Source organism: Humulus lupulus, chromosome X, assembly GCF_963169125.1.
Source record: "Humulus lupulus chromosome X, drHumLupu1.1, whole genome shotgun sequence".
Lineage (NCBI taxonomy): Eukaryota > Viridiplantae > Streptophyta > Magnoliopsida > Rosales > Cannabaceae > Humulus > Humulus lupulus.
In genome coordinates, this window is record NC_084802.1 from 80522664 (window position 1) to 80549406 (window position 26743).

Below are 26743 nucleotides of genomic sequence, written 5' to 3' on the forward strand. Positions count from 1 at the left end.
AGAGTCGTCTGTGTACAACTTCCATGGGGGAGTTTGATTTTGAGGCTCAAGCTCTTTAGGCGCTTCTGGCTGCTCGCTATCTAGAAGCCCAGTGAATTCTGCGATGAAGTCCGCCAAGGCTTGCCCTTTTATCGCTGCTCATGGCAAGTAAGAGATATCAAACTACCCAAGTTCGACAGCCCATTTCAATAATCGGCCCGCGGCCTATAGTTTCTGTAGAACATGTCATAGAGGTTGGTCGGTCAAAACTGTGATTGGGTGAGCTTGGAAGGAGGGTCGCAGCTTCCTGGAGGTTAAGATTAAGCAATAGGCTAATTTTTCAATAGGTGGATACCGCAGCTCCACTCCAATTATCCTCTTGCTTACATAATAGACAGCCTTCTACACGCCTTCTTCTTCTCTCACTAGGACAGCGCTAGCAGCGTCTTCTGTTACCGCCAAGTAGATGAATAGAGTCTCTTTATCAACCGGCTTTGATAGAATCGGAGGTTGCGACATGTGAGTCTTTAAGGCTTGAAAATTTTGTTTGCACTCCTCTGTCCATTCGAATTTCTTGTTGCTCCTGAGTAGATTAAAAATGGGACGCATTTGTCTGTCAATTTGGAAATAAATCTACTGAGAGCAGCAATTCTTCCGGTTAAGCTTTGAACATCCTTAATCTTTGCTGGCGATTTCATATCAACTAGGGCTTTGATCTTCTCGGGATTGGCCTCAATTCCTCGCGAGTTTACTATAAATCCCAAGAACTTCCTTGATCCTACTATGAAGGAGCACTTGAGGGGATTTAGCTTCATCTGATATTTGTTCAAGACGTTGAAGCATTCTTGCAAGTCCCCTATATGCCATTTTGCCTTCTTTGACTTAACCAGCATGTCATCGATATATACCTTCATGTTTGTGCCGATCAGCTCCTTAAACATGTGGTTGACCAGTCACTGGTAAGTCGCACCAGCATTTTTCAAACCGAAGGGCATTACTTTGTAACAGTAAAGCCCTGTATCAGTCTAAAAGCTAGTGTGATCCTCATCAGGAGGATGTATACTGATCTGATTATATCCGGAGTATGCATCCATGAATGAGAGAATCTCGTACCCTGCAGTGGCATCGACCAGTTGGTCAATTCTACGGAGTTGGAAACAATCTTTAGGGCAGGCTTTATTAAGGTCTGTGAAATCCACGCATGTTCGCAACTTGCCATTCGGCTTGGGAACAAGCACGGGATTAGAGACCCATGATGGAGAAAATGCTACCCTGATGAATCCATTCTCCTTCAGGTTCTTGCACTACAAGAAAAAATGCTTTTAATAACACTGAAAATGTGTTATCAAAATATGTCATAACACTTTTTGATGTGTTAAGACCGACTATGTTATCGGAGGTCAGGGTACTTTACATAACACTTTATCATTGTTATACAGATGTGTTATTATACTGTCAACGATAAGACAATTTTTGTGTTATTTTAATAAATAGATAAGTGTTTAATTATGTTATTTATAGTCGATTATATAACACATTTCAATACTTATAAATTTGTATTATACTACACTTTAGTATAACACATTATTTGTGTTATACTACACTTTAGTATAACACATGTGTTATATTAGCTTAGAGAAACATAATCTTTTTTTACTTACACAAAACTAGGAAAACAAATATGAAAGTTGAAGCCAAATAAGGTAACATAAATAGATTTTTATTAATTACTCAAATGTAATTACAATATTTAGTCTACTAGTCTAGGCTTAAGAAATCATATTACAACATGGTGGGTTGAATTAAACACTGAGCGCAAAACAGAGACAATATCAGTCTTCTTTGTGAAATTCTTTTTTATGCCAAGCAATCCTTTGAGCTGCTGAAGGGCAATTGTAATGGCAGCTCCTCCCATGAACCCAACAATGGCAGCATGGGATAGAAACTCAATCAAGAACCCCAATCTGAAAAAGGATCCAGCCATTTTAGAGAAATATATAAAACATATAGAGTGCAGTTTTTTTTTAATTGTCTTAAACCATAAGCATTATTGTATAAAACTTATTCTTAACTTCATAAAGCTTCAAACTAAAATGAGCAACTCAACTATGAATCCAATCTCATAATCAAGTAAGAAATTATTTTTTCAACATATTAGATTAAGTTTGGACATATGCATCAAGAAATTGATCATATAGATATGAAGACAGAATAAGATAACATGAAAATAAAACTGGCAAGGAACATCCAGTAACAAATTAATATTGAGTCCTGCATAATAATACACTGAACACCCAATAAGACAGCAATATTAAGGTTCATGAAATTGGTTATTGGACTAGAGAAATTATCAAATAAAAGATACTATGGGAACTGCAATCAAAAAGGAAACAAACAAATGTCCTCAACAGGGTGAAGAAAAAACCATGATGAAAAAAAGCATTCATGTGATCTTTAAAAAAGAAACAATCACAATAATAACACAAAAGAAGCAAAGCACCGAATACTACCCAAATCCAGTCAAAATAACTCTACAATCACAAATATCACAAGATTGAAGAGAAAGCATCCTTCCTGCATATTTACCAAAATGGTATCAATGTAAGCAATGCACAACTAAATTAACAAAATAAGTACAAATTTCAGATGGCATAAAGTGAAGAATAAAATAAATATCAATAAACAAAGGACAGTTGAAAAAGAAAGAAAAAAAAGCATAACGATAGAGGTCATTACACAATTATACAATTTTTTTATTTTATTTTTCAAGTCAGCATACAAATTGATACAGAGAAGAATACAAAATCTTCTCATAAGAAACGTGTTGGTGGAAAGAGCCATATATAAGTTTATACCCAAAAGTATAAAAAAAATGCAATATGGGTTAGCTTACCATTTCAATCTCTTTGCCAAGATGTTAACGCCCATGACCATTATAGCAGCACTATTAGGATTAGGAGATAATTTCCTGACCAAAGTGCAGATGGTCTCAACAACCCTGGGCAAATGATAAGAGACAAGAGCATTAACGTGGAAAGAAACAAACATAACACAGTACACAGGAAAAGAACATTATTAACCACACTCGACTCTCCAATTGCCCACTCACAGCAGTTTCTTGAGCATGAAATGAGCTGCTAATGCCCATTAAAGCAAAACACACAACCTAGCAGGTATTGCTGCAGAAGCTTTTAGTTAATTAGTATTGTCAAAACATTAGAAATCTAGATTAGTTTCAGTTAGATATCCCAGTTGCACAAGATTCTAAGTGTTCATAATAACAAGGTTACTATAAAAAATTAAATAGCATGTCATCTTCCTATAATATAGCATGAATAATTTAGCAGTAATCAATATCTCTGTAGTCTCTAGAAAGCTAGATTTTCAGTTAATATGATATATAGAAGACTTACAGTTAGACCAGGTTTAGTTTCTTTGGTGACTACACTGAGTCTCATATCCAAATTCTTTTCAAGACAAGATATTTCCAAATTCTACACAAGTTTTATGGAAAAGTATTAAAATAAGAACCTTAAGTGACAATTACTTCACTTTGTTGTAGTGGTTATCTACACTTCATTGTTAAATTATGTAGTTTCTTAAAAAAAAATGCATATCTAGTATCACACACAGAAACCAACATTTAATTCAAAACTTAACCTTAAATGTTACAGTATGTTACTAGAGTGCAACAGAGAGCTGTGATGAACCTGTACTGAAGCAATAATCCCTAGTTCACCAAACCAGTCTGCAGTCCCAGGTGTAAGATGATGGGCATGCTTAATCCGAAAATTAGCTCTAGTCATGCAAAAATAAGCATGGAAAGAAATATCAATATTAAAACTTTGCAATAAGAAACAGATTTTCTGTAGTACTGTATAGCGTAGTGTTCTTTAAGCTTCTAGGACTTGTTAAACAGTCATCTGTGGCACATAATAGGTGGCAAACTATAAATCTTGCACATAATAGATTTAATTGCTATTGCAAATGTAGAAAACATAGAAACAAATGACCAAAACTTCAGAAAAGAGAACTGCATGTACCATTAAACACCATTCTACATATAAAGAGCAGGTTAATTGCTAAGGCAATTGCTGATACGTAATTGCTGAACCAGCTGTAACATACACAACACAAAGTTCGTACACACAAAGAAGAGCAACAGCTAAAAGTAAAGAACAGCAACAGCTCTTGTAGATCAGTTTAAAGCAACTTGTTGATCACAAGTCACCCTGAGATTCAATTCTATTATCTATAAATTCAACATTTCAAATTGGAAAAAATAATAAAATGGTGTCTATAATTGTGCCAAAGAAGCAGAAAAATCATGTATTAACTTTAGTTTATCAAATGAGGTTCAGATCATCTTGTGTCTGATTTCAGCCTCTAATAAAGTTCTTCCATTATATTATAAATCAAAGTTCATTGAAGCATAACACAACCAGAAAATCTTACGACAATAAATTACAAATTATGAAATCTTTCAGCCTTTTGTTGTTGTTCCCATATGACAGTAAATTATGAAGCAATATAAAGGCCTTAATTACAAATTAGACTACTATTCCATTAGTAATGGGAATTCTCTTTGTATTTCAAACCCTTTTACCTTCAACTAAACAATAACATGCCCCAAAATATAACATAAAACATGTCACTTTTGCCAAAAGAAAAAAAAAAGTTCAGCTTTTAAAGATGAGAATCCTAAAATCTAGTGAACTAACCTTACCCAATCAGAGTACTTTGCAGATGCAGCTTCCCTCCCAGGACCCACCACAGCCAAATGAGCACCATTTTCTTGGATCCCAAACATAGGAGGCACCATTAGTGAACAAGAATTTTGAGCTCATCATAGCGAAGACTTCTTTTTTTCATACAAAAATTGAAAATGATAACTCAAAACGGGTCTATTTTATAAGAGGAGTATATTTTAATATTCAAAAAAAAAAAATTGGCAGTAAGAATAGCCAATTAAAAATATATAGCTTCCCTAGAGTATTTTAGTGGCAAACTTAAATGTAGTCAAAGCTCAAAGGCCTCCAAACATAAGGAATATCACCACAAATAGAATATAGATTAATATGAGGAAAGCATCAAAGGATTTAAACAAAAATTAGGTCACGGCTTGATTATCACAATTTCCAAGTCCGAGAGCTAAAACTAAGAAACAAGCAAAACAAAAGCCCAGAGCTGGAGGTCAGCAAAAGCCACATTCAAGATGCTAAGATATATTAGAGCTTTGTTTTGTTTGAAGAAAAACAAGCACTTTCAACTTACAAGCATCTTAAATCTAGGCTTCCTTGGCAATATTTTTATCATATAAAGTATATTTCAGCCACTAGTTAAACTTTTGTTTCGAAAACAAAAATATTGAGGATAATAATACATTTTGGATATTTTGATTAACAAACAATCACTTTTTCACAGAATAGTTGCAGCTGTGAAATTTGAAATTTTTTTGCATGAACTCAACACAAAAAACTTACACACAAAAAAGTCAAAGATCTAATGTAACCTTTACTCATAAACTGAAATTAGTCACAAGAAAATCAAATACAGAACCAAAACAACCTCAGCACACTGAAAGTTTAAATCCAAAAATAGGATAAAAAAACTGAAACTAAAATAATCTCAAACCCACAAAACATAATCACAAACAAGATCAAATGTCAAATCCAAAAATATACTCAGGAAACTATATAGTCAGATATTTGAAAACAACAAATATACCAAGATATTTATATTAAAAGGGCATGGCCTAACCAAGTCAAGTAATAATAATATCAAGGGGCTATTTTGAGAATGTAATACTTGCAGCCAAGGGGCTATTTACATGAAGTGTAAGGTATCTACTTCTCTCTGTTCAGCATGTGAGATGGCAACAATAAGATTCAAGTGGCCAGAAACATTTATTTCAACTTTAACTAACCAATTAGATGGTATACATCATGTTTCAGGCATCTCCAGTTCATTTTGAAGACTTCAGTAAAATTATAGCAAAAGCAAGGACACCGGCAACCTTAATTTTATAAACAAACTCTAAAGAAAGGTCTTAAAGTTCAAGTATGATAATATCATATACATGCCACACCTCCATCAAAAGGAAGCAATCCAATGGACTTTGGCAATAATTCTTGCAATCCAGTGATCATTGGTTCAAGCGTTGTTAGCTGAAGCAAGCAGGAAGAGATCATTATGCTAAATAAAATTTATTTTGTTTTGAAATACTGGATGTGAATAAGGACTTGTAATGGATAGGAGGAACACCTTATTTGATATATGATCGAGAAGTGCCCTAATAAGAAGCATAGAACTTTCAGCAACACAGAAGCATAGAACTTAGACAATACACTACTTGCTTTACATACATTAACTTTCAAAAAGCAAGAGAAAGCATAAAAGCAGATGAAGCCTATTTAAGCTAACCTACTATAAAGCACATGCTTGGGTCCAAACAAATGCAGAACAACATTAGAAAAACCTTATAAGCAGAGGAAACTAATCACATCTTAGTACCAGAAACAAAATAAGAAAGAAAAAAATAGAAAATAATTTAAACAACATATCTAGACAAACTCTGGAAAATACAAATAGAAAACTAAAAGACATCATCAAAATATCTGTATCTTCAAAGACAATCATTTCCAGGTACTAAAAATTAAATCCATTATAGCCTTTGATTAGAACAAGCTATATAATTTGAACTCTAAAAAGACTTCGAATTTTTATATTATTCTAATAATAATGAAGCTTGTGAATTGGAGCTTGTACATTTTATATAAGACTTATTGAGACTTTGAAATTATATTAAACCAATATGAAGCCAAAAAAATCTTAACACTATAAGAGACAAAATATATACTACACCACTTGAAGTAGCTAAAATGAGGCATAATAATATAACCATGAAATAAAATTGGAGAGTGAAGGTTGAAGTAGGTCTCACCATTGCTGTCAAAAAGATTCGATCCCCCTATGTCTCCTTGGTTTTACTAAGACCATCCTTAAAGACTTCTATAATACCACTTCACGATTGAGACCTCCACACATCCTCAACCTTAAGCCAAACACAAAACCAGAGAAGAGAGAGAAAGAAAAAAACCAAAAGCAGAATGAGAAGAGATACATACTGTCGTGCCTACCTTCATTGAGCACTTTGGCTATGCTGAGATCTGCCACGGTAGAACCCCATCGATGCACCTGCAAATTAGCAAAAAGAGAGTGAGGCCATATATAAATACATATTAGAAAATAGAGAGTGAGGACTTTAACATGGACAACTTTAGTATGGAAAAATAGAACACTAAGGTTAATTGCAAAGACAACCTAAATGACTAAGGCCAAATGACTCAAATGCCAAAATTAGGCCAAAATAACTCACCTTCACAGCAACTAGAACAAACTCAGATAGTTCAACTGGTAGCTTAAGCCAAACTCCTTTGTCTCATTGAAGACTTTTATCAAACATATGGCAGCCACATCCTGCCCAGCCCTTGCGCCGTCGAGCCCAGCCCTCGAGCCACCAGTCGTTGTTGTCGAGCCCAGCCCCGAGCCACCAGTCGTTGCTGTCGAGCCCAGCCCCGAGCCCCCTGCCGCCGAACAGCCCGACCCCGAGCCCCTGCCGTCGTCATTCGGGCCTAGCAGAAAAAATGCGATAGAGAGAGGAAGAAAGGAAAGCATAAGGATCGGGTGGGAGAAAGGGTTTCTTTCTTCTTTATTTTATTTTATTTTACATGTGAAAAAAGTAGGGAGAGACTATATTATAGTCAGACCAAAATGCTTGCTATTTCAATATAGCGGGAGTTCCTAAAGGTGCCGCCTTTTTTTCATTTGGTTTTGGACTTCCTTACTATAATACTTTTTAAATAGTCTTATCTTCTTGTGTTGTAGAAAGAGGCATTTGGTGTAGTGTTGACTTCTTCCTATAGAGCCTTTGATCTATCTTTGTCGAGAAGCCTCCTTTTCTGTTGCACTGGTGGAAAACTTTTGTCTATGTTCAAGACATGGCTAATGACTGCAGGGTCTATTCCCACCGTGTCTTTGTGAGACCAAGCAAAGACTTCCTGGTTTTTCCTCAAAAATTCCACCAGTGCTTGCTTCGTTGTTGTCTCTAAGCTTTTACCGACTTTCACAACCCTGGTCGGATTTTCTTCATCGAGCTGGACCTCTTCAAGGTCCTCGATGGGTCCTGTCTCTTCATCAAAATCCCCAAAGTGAGGATCTAAATCTCTGTCCTCACTTTGGGCAACGCCCTATTTGGTGACATCATCACCTAATTGGGCTTGTACTTCAGTCGCCATTTGTAACTCTTTTCCGACAACTTCCCTCAACACACCTTTCTTCGCCTTAGATATCGAGGTGTTGTAGCACTCCCTCGCTTCCTGTTGATTTCCCAACATGCATCCTATCCCTACATCGGTTGGGAATTTCATGGCCAGGTGCCATATCGAGGTAGCGGCTCACAGGTCGACCAAAATTGGCCTCCCAATTACAGCATTATATGTTGAAGGACAATCAACTACTATGAAAGCAGTGAGTAATGTCCTGTTTGCAGGTGCAGTACCTGCTGTAACTGTGAGCCTAATCGACCCAGTTAGGGAAAGCCCTTCGCCAGAAAAACAATAAATGGTTTAGTTGCATGGCTCTAGGTCCTTGACGGACAATTTCATTCTTTCCAGTGAAGACTTGTATAGGATGTTGACTGAGCTTCCTGTGTCAACCAACACCCTCTTAACCATCATGTTGGCAATTTGAACGTCAATGACCAGCGGATCGGAGTGTGGGAATCGTACGTGCTGGGCATCGTCCTCAGAGAAGGTTATTAATTCCTCCTCTGTTCGAGCCTTCTTTGGTGCTCGATCCTCCACACTCATCATCTCGATGTCCTAGTCGTGGTGTAGGGTTCGAGTGTATCGTTTCCTTGCCTTCCCACTGTCCCCTGCAAGGTGTGGGCCACCACAGATGGTGAGTAATGTGCCTGCCACAGGAGCTGGCTGTAAAGGTGGCCAGCGTTGGCTTATAGGCGCCTGCTCGTTGCCACCTTGAGCCTCTCACTGAGACCCTCCTGCGGCTCGCACATATCTCCTTAGATGTCCCTGCCTGATCAGGAACTCAATCTCATCCTTCAACTGGTTGCACTCATTAGTGTCATGTCCGTAGTCATTGTGAAAATGACAGAATTTTGTTGTATCTCTCTTGGAGATACCCTTCCTTATAGGTGTGGGTCGCTTATAAGGAACATTGAAGTTTTTCGCCTGGTAGACCTCTGCTCGACTTTTGACAAGGGTCATATAGTTGGTGAATCTCGGCTCATATTTATTGCCCTTGAGGCGTTTATTCTCAGATGCTGATGGCTCATTGCTCGCCCATTTTCCACCGTTTCTGCCATTTCCGTTCTCGTTCTCGTTGCCCTTGCTGTTGCCATTGGGTTTATCCGACCCTTTGGCAGCCTTGGCGGGTTCTTCCATTGGTCCCTTGTCCTTCGTGGGAGATTTCCCCTCGTTGGAAATCTCGTCCTCGAGCTTGATATATCGATCAGCTCAATCCAAAAACTCCTGGGTACTCTTTACCCCATTTTTCCTCAAGCTGCTCCAGAGAGGGGAATGGTGCCTAACCCCGGTAGTTAGGGCCATCATCTTGCCTTCGTCGCGCACTGTTTTGGCTCCAGCCACTGCTCGCATAAAGCGCTGGACATACTCCTTCAAGGGCTCTCCCTCCTTCTGGCGTATGTCGACCAGCTGGTTGGCCTCAGTGGGGTGTACGCGACCCGCATAGAGTTGTTTGTAAAATTCTTTCATGAAAATCTCCCAGGATACTATGCTAGTAGGAGGGAACTTAAAGAACCACTCCTGGGCAGTGTCAGATAGTGTTGCGGGGAAGATCCTGTAGCGGGCATCAAAGTTTGGCAGTACTGGCATTTTGAATTTACTGGGGGTTTCTGCCACAGCAATCCTTTGCACAAACGGAGTGCCTCTCCTCCGATCGTACTCTATGTGGGATGTTCGACTCCCAACTAACTGTTGTACAGCTTGGTTCAGGGCATCAATTTGTGCCTGAACCGCGTCTCGGATCGCTGGGGTGACCGACGCTGGGGGAGCGTACTCATTGTGCCTCTCGCGACGGTCGTTGAGCACGTCCCTCAAATCTTCATCCCTGCGCCTCTGCTCGCTAACTCCTAGCCGATCAAAGACGCTATTTTTTCGGGGTTGTCCCCCAGCGTTGTGGCTTGTTGGCCTATTTTCGCTAGGTGGGGGGTTTCTGTCTCCACCTCTTTCTTCATTCCTCCGACCAGAATTTTCCCTACCAGAATCGGCCTCATTATAGTCATGGCCGTCTCTAAATTGTGCCCGACTATGGCGCGATCGGTTGTTCATGCTATTTCCTTCTCGGGCCAGCATATCCCGAGCGTCAGGGGGAGGCCTGTGCTGGTCGTTGGGTCCCTATACATTATTATGCCATGGGGGGCCCCTGACCGCAGAGCCTGATTCGTTGTTCCTTCTGTTGGCTGAAGGATGCTGCCCCCTGCTCGGTGGATTTGGCTCTTCATCCCCTGGGCGTCTAGGGCTGCGGGGCGGCTGCCTGGCCCTATTCTACCTCTGGCACTGAGGATTTCCTCGACCAGCTTGAGATGGAGGCTGCTGCTCAAGATCCCGAATTGGGACATCATCCTGAGCCACAGGTGGCTACTCCGGCCTTTGAGGGCTTGCTGGCTGGAGCGGAGGACTTGGATTGGGAGCCCGTTGAGGTGGCGCACTCGGTGGCTGATCCAGTTGAGAGGCCGGCTTAGCCTGTCCTCGAGCCAATTGAATGGCTGCTTCAAGAGCGGCCATGGCAGCCCTCTGCCGACGGGCCATGTCCGCCTGCCGCTCATTCAGCTCCTGGCCCTGACGCTCAATCTCCCTCTGCTACAACGCCATGGTCTCCGCTGCATTCTCCTGAATGGCCCTCAGATTGGCCAACTCATCCTGCAACACCCCCAGTGTTGCCCTCAGCGTTTCCGTATCCAAATCCTCCTCTTCAAACTCTAAATGTGGTTCATTCTTCGCCACATTTGGAGGAGGAGGTTGAGATGATGCAGCACCGGCGGCCTGTGCAGCTCTCTTGGATGTCTTTGCCATTTGATTTTCTTAAAGCTTCTTTATCGAACTCTCAATGAAAGCACCAGAATGTTGACCCTTGATTTGGCCAACCACACGGAGTCCGAATTACGACAAGAAATGAGATGATAGTCAAGAATGGAATCAAATGGTAAAGAAATGACACAAATAATTTATAGTGGTTCGGCCCCAATGAATGGTAAAGACCTACATCCACTTAGTGTTCTTATTGATATTGAACCTCAAAACCGTGATCAAAGAACTAAGGTTCTTGAGTTTCACAAGATTTGAGAGGATTACAATCTCCGTAGATAATCACACTTGTGCTCTTTTTATGAGTATTTGGAAAAAGGGTTCAAAAGTCCCTTCCTTAAGCCCTCTCATTCATATTTATAGGCTCAAGGGGGTTACATGGGCCAATGGTCCTTAATTATCCCTAATCTCAGCGTATCAAGGCAATAAAGAGGAAATAATAAATGTAGTTATTACAAGATTACATTCTTTAAAGGAAAGAAACCGAAGCATGCGACCAAACTGGTCGCATCTATCTGCGAGATCTGATGAAGCAACAGGGAGTTGGTCGATAGGCGAACAGCACCTCTTCATTTTGACGTTGTCACGTGCCAACCACGTGTAATAAGTTCTTAACACGTCATCAAGAGCCATTTTTGGGTAAACATATAAGCAATCACCTTTCCTGTCTGCATAAGTACACAACCCAGACCCTGCCTCGGATCGTCACAGTAGACCACAGACTTACCTTGATTTGTAGGAAGGCTCAAAACTGGTGCGGTGATCAAACTCTCCTTGAGCATCTGGAAACTATCTTCACACATGTCTGACCAAACAAATTTTTGTTTCTTGCGTGTCAACTCTGTCAATGATGATGCAACCTTGGAGAACCCTTCCACAAAGCGCCTGTAATAACATGCGAAACCCACGAAACTCTTGATCTCTGAAGTGTTCTTCAGTCTTGGCCAATCTCTGACTGCTTCAACCTTCGTTGGATCCACCTTAATACCATCTTTACTGACTATGTAACCCAAGAAAGTCACATGTGGTAACCAAAACTCGCACTTCTTGAACTTCGCATACAGTCTGTGCTCTCTCAACCTTTGTAATACCAACCTGAGATGATGCTCGTGCTCTGTCTCCGTCCGAGAGTATATCAATATATTGTCGATGAAGACGATCACAAATTAATCCAGGTAATCCTTGAACACTTTGTTCATCAGATCCATAAATGCTGCCAGGGCATTAGTCAATCCAAGTGACATCACCAAAAACTCATAATGCCCGTACCTGGTGCGAAAAGCTATCTTCGGTATATCTTCCTCCTTGATCCTTAGCTGATGATAACCAGATCGAAGATCTATCTTAGAGAATACCGTTCTACCCTGCAACTGGTGAAACAAATCATCAATCCTTGGCGAAGGATATTTGTTATTGATAGTCAACTTATTCAATTCCCTGTAATCGATGCACATCCTCAGAGAACTATCCTTCTTCTTTACAAAAAGAACTGGGGCACCCCATGGCGAGAAACTGGACCTGATAAAACCCAAGTCCAGTAACTCCTATAATTGAACCTTCAGTTCCTTCAGCTCTGCGGGAGCCATCCTGTACGATTCCCTAGACATTGGCTTTGTCCCTGGCGCCAACTCAATCTCCCTGTGTGGAGGTAACCCTGGCAAATCCTCTGGAAACACATCCAGAAACTCACAGACTAACCGAGTCTATTCTGGTCCCACTGGCACGACTTGAGTGGTATCCACCACACTAGCTAAGAACCCTATGCATCCTCCTTGCAACAAATCTCTAGCTCTAAGTACTGATATCATAGGTATACGGGGTCCATGCACAGTGCCAACAAAAACAAAGTGGTCCTCACCCTCTGGCTCAAAAGTTACCATCTTTGTCTTACAGTCTATTGATGCCCTATACTTCTCTAGCCAATCCATACCAAGAATTATGTCAAAATTAGTCATCTCTAACTCCACCAAGTCAACTCACAACTCCCTGCCATCCACTGTAACTGGTAGTGACCTAATCCATCTCCTGGATACCACTAACTCTCTAGTAGGCAACACCGTACCAAACCCCACAGAAAATAAATCACAAGGTCTACACAACCCATCTACAATCCTACTAGCAACAAAGGAGTGTGTAGCACCCGAATCAATAAGAATAGTGTAAAAGGTTCCAGCACTAGAAAGCTGACCTGTAACCATCAAGGGACTAGCCTCGGCCTCTGTCTGGGTCAAAGTGAACACCCGAGCTGGCGTTAGGCTGTCCACTTTCTTCGACTCTTCCTTTCTGGCTCTCGAGCAGTCTTTCTTCAAGTGCCCCATACTACCACAAAAAAATAGGCCTTCGCCTGGCATTCCCCAACATGGCGCCTCCTGCTCCTAGGACACTCTAGGAATGCCCTCCATGTCTCACCGCCACCCTAGCAGCCCATCTGCATACCCCGTGACCTCCTATCTGGCCCTAGAACTGAAACTGTGTCTGGGGTCTTCCTTTTTTGATCATTAGGGCCTCCGCCCCTACCAAAACCTAGAAATGGAGGTCCTAGCCACCTAGAATCCCTTCTGGCTGCATTATCACGCTAGATCTTGTTCTCAATAGTCTCAGCTATAAGTGCCTTCTCCACAGCCTGTGCATAAGTAGCCACTCTTGGCACAATAGTAATACGAACTTCTCGGGATATCATAGGTTGTAATCCCTACAGAAATATCTCTCTTCTGGTCCCATTAGTGGGCACCAGATCCCCGGAAAACTTTGCCAATCCATCAAACTTCAAGGCATAATCGGTCACTGACATGTTACCCTGAAGTAAACTACTGAACTCCTCAGCCTTCGCAACCTTAACTATGTCATTGTAGTATTTCTCGATGAATAAAGTTTTGAATTCTTCCCACTCCATGGTGGCAACTACTCTGGTCTGGGATACCACCTCCCACCATATTCGGGCATCCTCCCGAAGCATATAAGTGGCGCAAACCACTCTCTCACTATTACCTACACTCGTAAAGTCCAGGATAGTGGTTATCATGGTCATCCACTGCTCAGCCTTTAGTGGATCAGAACCACCCTAAAAAAATGGAGGGTATTGCTTCCTGAATCTCTCATATAGGAGTTCCCACATATCTCCCCGTGTCTGAGGTTGTACAACTACCGATACGTCAGGTTGTACCACCGCTAGTACAGCGGCCTGTTGGTTCCCTACTGGAACCTGTTGCTGTCTCAAGAGGTGTATCGCTTCTTCCTGCCTCTCTAACCTAGCTTGCATGTCAGCAAGTACTTGTTGCCAGTTCTCTGGGGCTAGCGGTGGGCCTGGCCCTGAATATTCCCTTCACTGGCCTGTAACTCTTGGCCAACCAGTCTCTCTAACCTTCGAGGGTTCATTCTGACATTCTGTCCACCCTACAGAGATCAAATCGGCCATTAGGTAAGTCATAACTATACCACTTGCCGCCTAACGGTCTAAGATCATAAGATAATGTACATATGCAATGTTAATAAGCATGCCATCACACAATAAATATACTCATTCATAGTGATAATAAGCACCTCCTGATATCCATCAGCAAATAACAATACACATAAGCATATCCAAGTACTTTTCATAAGTCCAACATAGCTAATAAGAATGTTCTTTAATTCCTGCCAGTAATAACAATGCTAATAAAGATTTTCCTCTGGCCTATATACAAATAATAGCGCTAATAAGCGGGTCCCTTGCATCGACAAGCAATAATGATGCTAATAAGCACGTTATTTAACATTCATGCAACAATCAAGGACCAGGCCCTATCAGATAATCTCATGCTTCCTAAACAGGCATACAGATAAGGCATTCACATCATGTTTAAGCATTTAAACATATAAACATGTAACACTTACTGAACCCTAAGTCGAGCTTGTCTTTAGTGGTGAGTGTACATGCCTGGCCAGTCTTCAAGAACCCTTAAACCTTGGCATCTCTGATACCAGTTGTAACGCCCTCCTAATCCAGAACTATTACACTATGTACTTAAAATTATGTCAGACCTTCTAATTAAGTCATTTGGCTTAAAACATGTAACAAAGGTTAGTGACAAAGGTTAGGGTTAAAAATTTTGGTCAAAGAACCATTGAATTTTATTCCAAATGTTTTGAACAACATGGGATCCCAAAATATTACAACTCAACTGAAGAACGACCCTCGAGCACGATCCCGGTTCTAAGCCCTTAGCGATACCCTCTACTGAAGAATGAATCCACCAAGTTGCTACTAAGTTCTTTCCCAAATCCTTAGCTTCAATTCAAGTGGTCTTAGCCCAAAATCCCCTTAGTTCCCAATGGTTAGCTTGAGAGAGTTTTTTGGGGAGAAAATAGAGTGAAAAAAAAAAGGAGAGGGTCAGTTTTAGGCAGAGCTTCTAAGTGTTTCTTTTTGTTTTGTCTTATCTAACTTAAGTTACTTAAGTTAATCCCAAAAACATCCCCGAGGGAAAAATGGTAATTTCCCCAATATTCCCTCCTAAACACTCTAACTCCAAATATATCTCTAATTATTTATTTTCATAACCTGATAGCTAATTGAATATCTAATACCCAAAATACCCCTTGACTCGCCCCGAGTCGGGTATTGGGTCCCGTTGTGACTTTCCCGCTGTCTTGCTCCCTAGGATCGCCTCATGCCGAATAACCCAAATAATCCCACATAATAATGTGGTCACTCACATAAAACACATATAAGCACACAAATACACAATTATGCCCGCAACGGGCCAAATTACCAAAGTCTCCCTTCTAATAAGAAGCGAGCCCACATGCATATTTAATAACCCTAAATATGCGTATCTAATCATATTATCACAAAATCAAAATAATTACAATTACTATAACAATTACACACGTAATTCCATATATTGCCATCCCGACCCCCTAATCAAGGCCCTAAGCCTTATTAGGTAATTTTGGGACGTTATAGGTCATATCCTGGAATTTTCTCGCCTAATAGCGTTATACCTGTTAGGAAGCAGACCTCGGTTTACTCGCCTAATATCATTATACCTGTTAGAATCAGGTCTCGGACTTGGTTATATCCATGAGTTTTCCTAGTCGAACTCTAGTTTTTTTTCTTTGAATTTTCTTAGTTCATATTCGGAGTTTCTTTGAAAATTCAAGCTTTAAAAAGTTGTAGAATAATCAATTTTCTAAATTCTAAGTTGAAAAATTTTATCAAATTTTTTCGAATATCTCAAGGACTGTGGAGGGTTATATGCCCCCAAGCGATTAGAATTTATAAGTATTCTGGGTCGCTTTTACAAAATAAACTAGAGATGAATTATAAAAAAAATGGTAACTCTGGTACCTGGTTTAAATTACGTGGTAACCTTATATTATTCAAATTTTTGAAAAATAACAATGACTTTTATAAGTAATCCTTACAAGAAAGAAGTACTGCTAAAAAAACGTAACAAAGTCGTCCTATTATTAGTAGTATTTTTTGAGATATGGAGCATTCCAGGTTTGTGGGACCAGCTCTCCATTTAACCGAGATAGTTTGAAAGTTCCTTCATGCAAGATTTCCACGATCTGGTAAGGTCCTTCCCAGTTCGTTCCCAATACACCATCCTTAGGATCTTTGTTTGCCAAAAATACCCTTCGGAGTACTAAATCACCTAGTTTGAGATTTCGTCCTTTGACTTTCGAGTTAAAATAGCGAGTTATCCTCTGTTAATAATGGGCAAGCTGTAACTGTGACTCCTTCCATTTTTCCTCGATCAGATCCAGAGATGCGTGAAGAAAATCATGGTTTCGATCCTAATCGAAGGTTTTCTATCTATGTGACGTTACTAGTGCCTCAATTGGGAGCATAGCCTCACTTCCAAAGGTTAAAGAGAAGAGTGTGTGCCCTATGGAGGTGCAATGTGAGGTCGTGTAGGCCCAAAGTACTTGTGGGAACTACTCGAGCCATAATCCCTTAGCTTCGTCTACTCGTTTCTTTAAGCTTGCCTTTAGGGTTTTGTTTACAGCCTTGACTTGCCCATTAGCTAGCGGATACGCCAATGAAGAAAAACTCTTGGTTATGTCGTACCTCTCACAAACATTTGTGAAAAGATCACTATCAAGTTAGATTCTGTTGTCACACACGATCTTCTTTGGGGGTCCAAAACCGCATATGATGTTCTTCACAATGAAATCCACGACTCTCTTCGAGGTTATGGTCACCAGAGGCTTGGCCTCAACCCACTTTGTAAAGTAGCCGATGGTGACAACTGCATAGAGAACTCCTCCTTTTCCAGTTGGCAATGAACCAATCAAGTCGATCCCCCATACTGAAAAATGGCCAAGGTGATGAAATCACTGTTAGCTCCATGGGTGCTGCTCAAGCAATTGTGGCAAAGCGTTGGCATTTATGATACTTTTGGACGTACGAGACCAAGTCTTTTTTTAGCATAGGACAAAAATAGCCATGCCTTAATGTAACGTCCCAAATTTCCTAATAAGGCTTAGGGCCTTGATCAGGGAGCCAGGATGGAAAATTATGGAATAGTGTGATATTATATGCAATTATTTGATTACATGCATGATTATGTGAGTTATATTATTATATGATGATAATTGCATGCATGTGGGCCCACTTCTTATTAGAAGGGCATTTTCGTAATTTTGGTCATTGAGAGCGTAATTGTATATTTATGTGCATGTATGTGATATATGGATGAGACCACATTATTATGTGGATATGGTAGAACTATTCGGCATGAGACGATCTTAGGATGTAAGTTAGCGGTATGGTCATAACGGGATTAATTACTGGGCTCGGGGTGAGCCTAGGGGTAAATTTATGTTTAGTACAATACCGGGAATGAGCGGGTAATGGGATATGATTTACTAATTATTTGAGGATATTGGGAATAATGGTAATTGGAGGACATTAATTATGATTGATGGGATTGGTGGGAAATGACAATTTTTCCCTTGTTGACTTTGAGGAATTAAAATGGCCCTAGGGGCATTTTGGTCATTTTCACCATTGGATATGCTTGAGGTTAGAAGGTTGTAGAGGGTTTAAGGCTGAAAAACAGAGGGTTCTCTTTCTCTTCTCTCTCTCGATTTCTTCTCTTCTCTCTCTCGGTTGGGATTTTGAAGCAAGCAAGGGGATTTGAGGCTTAAGGATTAAAGCTTAAGAGTTTAGGGTTATGTTCAGCAACTGAAGGGGTTCAATTCTGGGATTGAGGTAAGGATTTTTAGGTTAATTTCCGAGTTTTTACTCTATTTTTTAGATAGTTTGTAAGCTTGAGATTATGATCTTAGAGGTGGATATTGGTTGGTTTTTTAAGTGGTATTAAGCTTGGGTTTTCTTGTTTGAATGGTGACAATGTTGTGGTGATGATTGGTTGTGATTTTGAGATTGTTTGGTTGAGTTTTGGTTGAGGTTTAGATTGAGAAATATGCAGGGGAGTTGGGTTCACGAGGTCAAGTCGCGACCGAGTTCATGCAAGTCACGACTTGAAGGTGTTACAGAGCCTCCCCTGGGCTCTGTCAAGCAGGTGTGCCACGACCCACAAGGTCAAGTCGCGGCCCGCCCCTGGCACCCAAGTAGGGGACCTCTCTGACTTGGGGGCGCGCCGCGGCCCTTGGGGGCAGGTCATGGCCTACCTGTCCTTTTTGTGCCAGGCTGGGTTTTAATTGGTTTTAAGCGCGGGTTTCCAATTCTCAAGGCTCGGGATCGAATCTACTAACCATTTTGGTAGGATTCAAAGTCTTGGGAGTGGGGTTTTAGACCATGAACCTTTTATTATTCATTTTATTGATGGGATTTCATATTTGGTTATGATTAGGTGATCGCTAAGGGACCTAAGGACAAAAGCATTCTCAAGGGTCGTTCTTCATTTATTTTACGCTCAAGCCAAAGGCAAGAAAACTGCACCCAGTATGTGATGCATGTGATGCATGCGATACATATGATTATGGCATGGCATGAATGTGAAATATGGAATTTGCCAAAGCTTGAGTCTCTGTAATTGTGCATGATTATAATTATTCTTGTGATTATTGATTAAGCATGTTGAATGCCTTATATCTACATATTTGACATATGATATATGTTTGTTTGCATTACCTCATTGAGGAAGCACTGACTTATATGTCAGGGAATGACATTGGTGTTAGTATTGATTGTGAAGCTATGACTTATCATTCAAGATCGGCAATAGTACTGAGCATTGGTCGTATGGTATTGGCTTATGAGTCAAGAACGATATTAGCGTGTTTAACGCAAGCCGAAATGATTAGATTTAGTCAACATGAGCATTAAATGCTTGACCTACCCCAAGGCTAGTTACGTAGAGTCAGGGCTAAAAGGCTCAGGTGACTGAAATGTCACATGGCTTAGGGAGTGGATCCCCAAAGATAGACTTATTAGTCATCAATTTAGAGAGTGACTTATTAGTCATCTATCCAGAGATAGACTTATTAGTCATCTATTCAGAGAGTGACTTATTAGTCATCTATTCAGAGAGTGACTTATTAGTCATCTATTCAGAGAGTGACTTATTAGTCATCTATTCAGAGAGTGACTTATTAGTCATCTACCTCAGAAAGCAGAACTCCACAATCATTTATCTATACCTGCCTGCATGCATGAATACGGTTATTACTGCTAGGCATGCTTGTTATGATTTGGTGACACATTATTAACTGCTTATAAGCATGTGTTAAGTTTTCTTGCTGAGTTTCGGCTCACGGGTGCTATGTGGTGTAGGTAAAGGTAAAAGAAAGTTGGACCATCCTTGAGTTGGAGAGCTTAGGTGACGATGTGTACATATGCGCGGCTGCTCGACCACCACGGCCAAGGATTTAAAGAGGAACTAGGCTTAAACCCTATTTTGTCGCTTAGGTTGGCTAGTTGTAAATATTTTATTGTAATTAACCTTTAAAATATATTTTGGGATCCCAATGTATACAGTAAACATTTTAGTGAAACGTTGTATCTTTGACCAAAATTTTTAACCCTAAACCATTAATCACATTTAGTTACACGATTATGGCCAAATGACTCGTTTAGCGAGTTTAGCACTGTTTAAAATGCACAGTGTAACGGTCCCTAGATAGTAGGGCATTACACTCAATATCTTTAGAGCCAGGTTTTTCCCCCCACCGTGGTCTCCACAGAATTCTTCATGTATCTCACGTAGGATAGTTTGTGCTTTCTCGGGCAGAACACATCGCAGGAGGGGCATCGAATTCCCTCATTGATAGAGAATCCTCTCAACCATAACATACTGTGGAACTTGATATAACAATTTTCTTGCGTCCTTTCAATCATTCAGTAGCTTACTGGTTGTAAGGTATTCCACTATGGGGATTATCTATGTCGGTTTTGTGTCAATCATTCCGGCCTCAACTGGCTCTTCCGTTATGCTTGGTTGTTCTAAGAAATCCTTTGGAACCACATTTAACATCTCCGCCTCTTGGTGGTGGCAAGTTGAGCTAAAGCATCAGCATTCGAATTATGCTCTCGGGGTACCTACTCAATGGAGCAGAAATCAAACTCAGACAACTCATCTTTAATCTTAGCTAGATAAGCCACCATTTTGATGCCTCGAGCTTGATACTCACCCAATATTTGATTAACCACAATCTGTGAATCACTGTAACATTGAATCGCCTTTGCTTTTAGTTCTTTTGCCACATGTATCCCCGCCAATAGAGTCTCGTACTCTGCTTCATTGTTTGATGCTTAAAAATCGAACCTCGGGGCATTATGGAATAGATGTCTCTCGGGTGAGATCAGAATTACCTCAGCTATGGATCTGTTCTCATTAGATGATCCATCAGCGAAGAGTTTCCACAATTCTTGCACTGGTTCTCTCATTGGCTCGTCCTGGAAACATGTGCATTCTGCCACAAAATCAGTGAGCGCTTGACTCTGGATTCCTGTTCGTGGCTTATATACTATATCGAACTGATTGAGTTCGATGGCCCATTTAAGCAAACGTCCCGATGCTTCAGGATTTTGCAAGGTCTGCCTTAAAGGATGATCGGTTAAGACGTGGATGGTGTATGACTGGAAATACGACCTAAGTTTTCTCGAGGCCAAGATAACGCATAACACGAGTTTTTCTATTAAAGGATATCTGGATTCAGCTCCCAGAAGCCTTTTACTCACGTAATGCACTGTTTCTAGGCTCGATTTTCTTCTCGAACTAATGCGGCGATGACCGCATTTTCTGTCATAGCTAGGTATAAGAACAAACATTCTCCAGCTGCTGGTTTTGATAATATGGGGGGTTCAGCCAGGTGGGTTTTTGAATGCTGAAACGCTTGCTCGCATTCTTCGGTCCACTCAAACTTTTTGATTCCCCTGAGGAATTTGTAGAACAGGAGACACTTGTCAGTGGATTTTGAAACAAAGAGGTTTATGGTCGCTACCTTTCCAGTTAAGCTCTGTACTTCTTTATGCGACCTAGGTGAAGGCATTTCTAGTAACGACATGATCTTCTCTAGGTTCGCCTCAATACCCCTTGTATTGACTATGAAGCCCAAAATATTTCCTGAGGAGACCCCAAAGGTGCCCTTCTGGGGATTTAGCTTGATGTCAAACTTCCTTAGCACGCCAAAACATTCTTCCAAGTCAGATACATGGTTGCTGGTAATCTTTAATTTAATGAGCATATAATCAAGGTACACTTCAATGTTTTTCGCATTCTTGGTTAACGAACATTTTGTTGACTAGCCATTGGTACGTTGCACTAGCATTCTTCAACCCAAATGGCATAACCTTGTAAAGGTACACGTTATACTCAGTCATGAAGCTATTGTGCTCTTGGTCTGCAGGGTTCATCATGATCTGGTTATATCCAAAATATGCGTCCATGAAAGACATGATCTCATAACCACCTATTGCATCCACAAATTGATCAATTTGAGGTAGTGGAAAATAATCCTTAGGACAAGCCTTATTGAAGTCAGAGAAATTAATCCAAGTTCTCCACTCTCCATTGGACTCTGGGACCAAAACAGGGTTAGCAATTCAGGTCTGATATTTTTCTTCCCTTATGAACCCACACTTAAGTAATCGAGCTACTTCTTCTCCTAAACTTCTGATCGTTCCTTCCCCAAAAGCCTTCGTTTTTGTACCTTTTCAGGCACATTCATGTCTAGATTCAAAGTATGCATCATAACATTTGAATTTATTCCCACCATGTCTTCATGTGACTAAGTGAATACATCCATGTTATTTAGCAAAAGCTCGACCAGCTGGTTTTTCCTTTCAGCTCCTAGATTCTTTCCAACCTTTACAACCCTTGAAGGTACCTCTGGGTTGATACTAATTTCCTTAAGCTATTCTAATGCTTAGAGCTCGAACCCATCCTCGCCTATTCTTAGATCAATCTCATCCTATTGGGTGACCTCGTTATCTCCTTCCTGAGGTTCTTGTGCCCCATGGGCAATTTCCATTACCCAAGGCTCCTCATTCCCCTCAATGATGGCATCATTTACTGCCCGGGTTATGATTTTCCCTTCATAGCAATGTTGTAGTATTCTCTGGCAGCGAGCTGATCTCCTCTTACTTTACATATATCTGAGGTCGAGGGGAACTTCATTGCTAAATGTCAGATTGAGGTGATAGCTTCAAAATTCATCAACGCGAGTCATCCCAAAATTGCGTTGTAGGTAGTCGAGCAGTCAATTACAATGAACTCAAGAATTTTAGCAATAGCTCGCATATCATCTCCTAGTGTCACTACAAGCCCAATCATCCCAATGGTTGTTGTTCCTTCTCTCAAGTATCTGTATAGGGTCATCAAAGTGGTCTTAAGATCAGCTACAGATAGCCACATAATTTATAGAGTGTACCTGAATATCACGTTTACAAGCCATTATCAATTAGTATTCTCCGTACTCTTCGATTGGCGACCTGGACAGTTATCACCAGCAGATCATTATGTGGGAATTGGATGTGGCTAGTGTCATCTTCTGTGAAAATGATTGGTTGTTTCTCCAACTGTTGTTGTATTGACAACCTTTGCTCCAGAATGAACTTAGTACTTGTAACACCCAGCTAAGTACAGTCTGTTACCACGTGTGTTTAAGTTAGTGTTGGACTCGCTAAACAAGCCATTTGGACTAAATCATGTGATTAAGCCACTAGTGGTTTAGGTATTAAAAATCTTGGTTAAGGAATAAACATTTCCATTAAAAGAAAACTTTAGTCTTTACATGGGATCCCAAAATACAAGTTTAAAAATTGTTTACAACTCAGGGATTACAAAATAGGCCAGCTTAAGCGGCAAAATGGGTCCCAACTGTAGTTCCCCTATGATATCTTGGTCATGGTGGTCGAGCGAACTGCATATGTACACATCGCCTCTAACGTTCTTCAACTCATGGCTGGCCAAGCTTCTACTTGCCCTTACCTACACCACATAGCACCCGTGAGCCAAAAGTCTCATCAAGAAATAATAAACTTGGATAATAAAAAGAACATATCATCATGCTTAACAGTAATAACTAAGACCAAGCAAGCACATTGTACAGGTAAGTGACCACAGGGTCACACAAGTGCATGTTGCACGTCTATTTATTCAAGTGGCATTTGAGCCACTCAAGTGCATGATACACTCCCAAGGTGGCCTAGCCATAACGGCCTGCGCTCAACGCGCATAGTGTTGACCACGACTTGAGCTTAATTAGGCGGGATGTTCCCATTATCACGTACAATAGAGAGATCTCCCCTGGCCAGAATGTAACTCAAATCATCGTGGTGAGCTAGACGTCCTCTTTGTGAGTTCAGATGATCATGCAGGTTGGAATGTGGGTTGGAGCGGAGGCTTTGTTCTGAGCTTAAGTGATTCCTCATGTCACTCTAATGCTTCCCCCTGCACTGGCTCTCTGACCAGTATCTCCCATTCGCAAATCTTATAGCTCGTGGCTGGGATCGAGGACCAGGATTATTAGCACGAGACCTTGGGATATGAATGTCTTTTTAGGGGGGAGGATTCCTCCTACTATCCCTTTGGTCTGGAACATTCCTCTATGGGCGAGGTGGTGTTGGAAGTCAAATCGATGATGGAGGATGCTTTATTGGTTAAGCTATCCTTATTCCACCGAGATGGACTAGATTAGGTCGCCTTGGTATACTCCAATTTCCCGGGTTTGGGGTTCTAGCCGTGGGACGGATGGATTTGGTGGGATGTCATGTCTCCTCAAATCGATCTCAGCCCGCCCTGTTTGGCCAGGCTGGTTCCTGGGAGTGTGAGTTGAATGATCGTTCACTACTACAAAAAAAGTCATTTGCATCAGTTTCTAACTTCCACAATTGAGTTTTTGCATTAGTTTTAAATGTGACGTTGAATCATATGATGCAAACCAGGCTAGCATTTGCGTTAGTGGGAAACTGTCACAAATATAGCCATTTGTGGTAGTTCCCCACTGACACAAATGCCTAGCATTTTCGTCAGTGCCTAACTGTCACAAATGTCACATTTGTGACAGTTCTCCACTGACACAAATGCTAGCCTGGTTTACGTCAATGGGGAACTGCCACAAATGTTAAAAAAACGAGTTTTTTTGCATCAATTAGGAACTGTCACATAAAGTATTAACCAGGGAAGTTGCAAATGTTTATGCCAATTTCCCTGGCTTATTTTGATTAAAAAAAAAACATCATCAAAAATAGGAAAAACAGCAGCAGAAATAGAAAAACAGCAGCATAAACAGAAAAACAACAGTATAAATTTTTTAAACATTTATGTAAAGTTAACATTTGTGATCAAATCTACAAAAGTAATTCAGATTTCAAAGTTAATCTATGTATATAGGTATAACTCTTATGTTCTAAATTTCAAAGTATTAAACACTTAAACTAAAATTTCCTCACCAACTTGCTCATTTTCTAACTGAGATACGCCATAATTGATTCAGTCCACTCATCCTGTATCTCATTGATTTCATGAGCCGAATATAGTTCCGTCTTCGTAAACTAATTAGAAAATATTTAAAATAATAAGTTTGAAATCATCCAAATAAAATCATGAGTGATAGTTTAAATTAAAATTAAAAGGTAAAACAATACCTTATTTTTCAAGTAGATTTTTGGTCTAGACTGTGAAATCAACTCTCTAGCGAACTTCATAATGTAAAAGCCACACTCAGTTGGCCCAATTTTGTTTCGACAACAAAGTTATCCAAATGTAAGTATTATATTTATCAAGTTATTATAATAAAAATATGTTAAAAACTTTAATACTATAAGGAATATAATTTACTTACCTTGGGAACACAAACTTTTAGTTTAATTGACTCTTTTTGTCTTCAGTGTATATCATATTGATCCAATGCCCTGCACAAAATATTAATATTTACCTAGATATGAGTTTCAAATGAAATCATAAATTAATTAAGTAATATGTATAATTACATTATAATTATCTCCTTGATTTTCGGATGAAAATGTGAGTTTACAGGATCCAAAAAAGCTATTGAATGATTGTGTGGCTGAATTAATACTAACATCCAATGATAGCTACAACCAAAAAATATTGTGTAAGATATTTATCAATAAACAAAATATATGAATATAAAATTAAGTTGACTTACTTGTTGTTCCAAGGACAAATTAGAAACTGTGTCTCTAGCTCCATCTGTAAAAACCGGTCGAAGAGATTTTTAGCACGTGCGTCATTGGTTCCTGCATTAGTGGACACTAAAGTGAGATGCATGAAAGTGTACATGTGGTTCAACCCCTTCGTTTGCACTAAATCATTGAGCAAGCTACATATAATTAAAAAGGTCAGTAAACTATTAAATTTCAAGTTACACTAAATAAACTAAAAGATTATAAACACCATTGTTCCTCAAATATAATGCTAGTTCAGTCTGTCCTATCATCTCATAGTTGCAAAAGTGGAGGATATCATCTTTCCTTAACTGAGCGATAAATTGGAATCCAAATACCCTTTCTACAATTGGAATTTCTACCATGCGATCAGCTTTCCATTTATCAATAAACTTTACCAAACACTTCAACATTCTTGTCATAGGCACTTCTGTAGGCTCCTATGTCAATGCCTCTATTCTTTGCTTTGATTGTCTTGGTTTTTGAGTAGAGGGTGCAAGTGCCTCTTTCATTTGTCGATTAGTAAGGACCCAATGTTGTGGCCATCGAACATCGTACATGACTATTTGTCCAACCAATGTATAACCTTCCATTGTAAGCGGATGCGGTATACTAGCGTTCTCTTGAATGGCTACCTCAACTCTCACACGATAATTTCCAGGAGATAGTTGAACGCTATGTATTTCTATGTAATACGTACTTAAAAGTTTCACCTTTGCAGCAATATTTTGTGTTGAACCAAGTCACAACTTACAATTAATCTATTACATTATAATTAATTTGTTAGATTTTTTGATAAACTAGTTTATTTTTACTTTATCCAATATATGCAATAATGAATTAATAAGAAACTATTACCTCATCAAAAAAATTTGACTGTTGTGGTGGGGGAGCACATGGTGCCTGTGTCGGTGGTGAAGAAGCATATGGTACTTGTGTGGGTGGTCGGTGAGCATATGGTGTCCATGTCGGTGGTGGAGGAGCATATGGTGCCTATGTCGGTGGTGGAGGGGCATATTGTGTGTGTGGTGTGTTTGAGGCTCCTCCTACACCC

General features: G+C 40.1%; 2 long non-coding RNA genes across 2 annotated transcripts; both read right to left on the reverse strand.

Annotated features, from left to right (window-relative positions):
* Positions 1-1683: 1683 nt before the first annotated feature.
* On the reverse strand, positions 1684-3752 carry LOC133804373 (uncharacterized). The gene is made up of 3 exons (XR_009878443.1): positions 3690-3752; positions 2873-2977; positions 1684-1943 (listed from the first exon to the last, which is right to left on the reverse strand). It is a non-coding gene; the product is annotated as an uncharacterized LOC133804373 (long non-coding RNA).
* Positions 3753-4284: 532 nt separating this feature from the next.
* LOC133805150 (uncharacterized) lies at positions 4285-25216 on the reverse strand. The gene is made up of 4 exons (XR_009878865.1): positions 25147-25216; positions 24952-25053; positions 6923-7176; positions 4285-4840 (listed from the first exon to the last, which is right to left on the reverse strand). It is a non-coding gene; the product is annotated as an uncharacterized LOC133805150 (long non-coding RNA).
* Between the last annotated feature and the right edge of the window lie 1527 nt (positions 25217-26743).